The sequence below is a fragment of the Adiantum capillus-veneris genome, chromosome 2 (genome assembly GCF_014529385.1).
Source record: "Adiantum capillus-veneris isolate H3 chromosome 2, ASM1452938v2, whole genome shotgun sequence".
NCBI lineage: Eukaryota > Viridiplantae > Streptophyta > Polypodiopsida > Polypodiales > Pteridaceae > Adiantum > Adiantum capillus-veneris.
Genome location: NC_140932.1, coordinates 153,117,092 through 153,120,614, shown reverse-complemented (window position 1 = coordinate 153,120,614; position 3,523 = coordinate 153,117,092).

The window sequence follows — 3,523 nt, the reverse complement described above, 5'->3', positions numbered from 1 at the left end:
AAATCGAAAAACTAAAATCATTATCATCATCAACATCAATGTCTAAGGATGCCCGACATTGTGCATTGTCCAAGAAAGTATTGCATCGATTGCTGAAAAACATCGTCAATGTTTGCCTCTGTAAATAGTCATATTGGACGTCTCTCATGTCATGCTAGAATAGTCGTGAGCGCTCAGCAACGAATCGACGAGAGAGAGAGAGAGAGAGAGAGAGAGAGAGAGAGAGAGAGAGAGAGAGAGAGAGAGAGAGAGAGAGAGAGAGAGAGAGAGAGAGAGAGAGAGAGAGAGAGAGAGAGAGAGAGCACTGCTGTAAGTGCTAAATCATTGGCTTTGCGTCCACGTATAGAGAAAGAGGATTTTTGTGTAGGAGTGTGGAGGACAGGAGGGGAGAGACAGAGAGAGTGCACTAATGTGAGCCGCAAAGCTCAAAATAAGGGCTGAGTCATACTTGATGCAGGCTAGGATAAGGCAAGAATACCCAACCTCCGACCTTTGGTTGCTCGATGAGACAACGAGGGAAGTTGTGGGCTGTTTTTAGCTGATCCAGAGCAAGGGTCCCTCTAGGTGCTATGATGTAGTCACCTACACTCAATGTTCGGGAAAAACCATTTTCCCAAACAGACAAAATTCTTTACTACCCAACCTCCGACCTTTGGTCACTCGACGAGACAGTGAGGAAAGTTGTGGGCTGTTTTTAGCTGATCCGGAGCAAGGGTCTCTCCAAGTGCTCTGATGCAGTCACCTACACTCAGTGTTCGGGAAAAACCATTTCCCCACATATACAAAATTCTTTACTTGAATTTTCCAAGAGGAAATATCTTTTAAAAAAATAAATTTGACACTATTTTTCTCTATTTTGGGTTGAGATTTCTCCTTTTGTGCTTGCCATCAACCGACATTTTTGAAATCGAAAACGACACTATATTAAGTTGAGACACACTTTTCCCGAACACTACCTACACTTGCAGATATATTTAGTTAGGGGCTCTTGAAAAGAGACGTGCTTGGGAGTGTCTTAGTCCACATGTATGCAAAAATGTAGTTAGAAGTATTAAGTACCAAATATTGTCTCCTAAATTGCATGGATTGCATCATAAGCACAAGACGGGAGGGGCGAGGAAGCTTAGGGTTATCTTCAGCATATACAATGTGAGGGCATCCCTCCAGATGCAATCATCACCTACGCTTGAGAACTCCCTATACGGAGCATCGCCGAAGACGGGGTGGGGTGAGGAAGCTATCCGGAGAAAGGGACTCTCTCTGTTGAGGCAGTCACCTGTGCTTGCAGGCATGTGGAATTACACAAGATGCTAATACTCATAAAAAACTTCCCAATGCTATTGTCAGTCAGGGGCTCTTGAAAAAAAACGTGATTGGGAATGTCTTGGTCGACATGTATGCAAAAAGTGGTGTACTTAGGAGCCTTAAGTCAGGTATGTTGTTACAAGCACAAGAGGACACGGTGAGGAAGCTTTGGGCTATCTTCAACGTATACGAAGAGAGGGCATCCCTCCAGATGCAATCACCTACGCTTGATAACTCCCTATCCGGAGCATGATAAGACATAAAGATGCAGTGGGGTGAAGAAGATATGAGTTGTTTTCAAAGATGCAAAGCAGGGGTATCCCTTGATATGCCAACTTGAGAACCTCACTTGCAAAATTTGCCACCTCCTTCACCTTCCCCATCATCATGAATCATAAGTTGGAGGGGGGGGGGGGGGGGGGGGGAGAGAGAGAGAGAGAGAGAGAGAGAGAGAGAGAGAGAGAGAGAGAGAGAGTAGCATAATTTAAAACACTCGGTGGTTGAGACGATGGATAGTAGTCTGTTGTGCTATGGACTCTTTGCAAAGTCTCGCAGTGAACAGCTCTCCAAACACCCACCCCCTTTATGAGTGTCTCAACATCCATAATTACATGAGGCTTGATGAGCATCTTCAAGTTGGGCAACGTTCTCTCTCTAGCATCAGCCACTACACCTTAGAAGAAGAGGCTGAGGCCACAAGTCATGAAGGTGAAGACTGCATGAAGATCCCGAAAGGGATCGTGCCGGTGCTTGTAGGGCCCCATTATTGCACTTGCTACATCATTCAGACACCCTACTGGCATATCCTTTGCCTGTGTAGTTGTTGGAGATGTCCACCCAAGAGTTTGGATACACGGAATATAGGGCTCCCCATAGCTGCCTTTTGGCACTCACCGTTTTGAGGAGCTGCTTGATCCACTAAGCAATGGAGAGGTCCCTCTCGGCTCCAATGGAAATCTAAGCCTCTCTTGTGTGGTGTCTGCTACCAACTGCCCACAGGAGTCTACCTCTAATCCGTCTGTCAGCAGAGAGAGAGAGAGAGAGAGAGAGAGAGAGAGAGAGAGAGAGAGAGAGAGAGAGAGAGAGAGAGAGAGAGCATTACAATGTTCAAGAAAAATGATTTTGGCAATCATTTCCTTTTTATCGATTTCCCAAGAGAAAATTGTAAAAATTAAAGCGAATTCTAACCAATTCAAAATCTAGGCGAGACAAAGAGAGACTCCAAAGGCCTGAGAGAGAGAGAGAGAGAGAGAGAGAGAGAGAGAGAGAGAGAGAGAGAGAGAGAGAGAGAGAGAGAGAGCTTTTCTTGATCTTCTTTTATGAAAATTTTCAAGAGCAAGGGGCTTGAGGATAAGAGGGGCCCCCCGCCGCCGAATATGGCATCGTACACTCTTTATATTGCAACTTAAAATTTTCAAGGAAGGAGAGGACATCCACATGTCACTCCGTGGTTCATTTCAGAAAACAGCTTACAAAACATCTAATCTAAAATGCAAAAGTAAAGGGTAAGATTGTAAGAAATGACAACATGTAGAATGTAAGAACTGACAAGCCTTTTTAAATGTAACTAGTATGTGACCCGCGCAATGTTGCAGCCAAAGAAACATTGCACCTATTCTCATAGGGCGATTTTCTCTTCCAAGTGGAACACTTTTATTACTACCTTCCTACATGTATAGTCTATTGATTTTTTTAAAAACAATTTGAGTGTGGTGGCGGTAGTAGGGAGAAAGTTTACACATATCAAGTATTTACAACTGCACATTGTTGTACATTACACCCTCAAGGGGCCACCATGAGATCCACCTCCCAGCAGGGAAGGAGTATACACCCAAGAGAATGCAACCCACAAACCCCTCCAACCCTCATCCTTGGGGTTACTTCACAAAGGTCTCACCAATTGAGCTACACTTCTTACATGTATAGTTTGTTGCATTTTTAAAACTAATGCGTGACACAACCTCTTTATAGATTCTAACAAACATGAATATATGTAATATTATGCAAAGCATTCTTTGATACCAAGTGCTTGGGAGCTTCTCATAGGTATTATTTTTCATGAAGTGCTAGACAAACCAAGGAGAGCTCTACTTCTATTGTGTGTGTGTGTGTGTGTGTGTGTGTGTGTGTGTGTGTGTGTGAGAGAGAGAGAGAGAGAGAGAGAGAGAGAGAGTCCTCCTTTTGGTCTATCTTGGTCTAACAAGGCTACCAAGTTTGA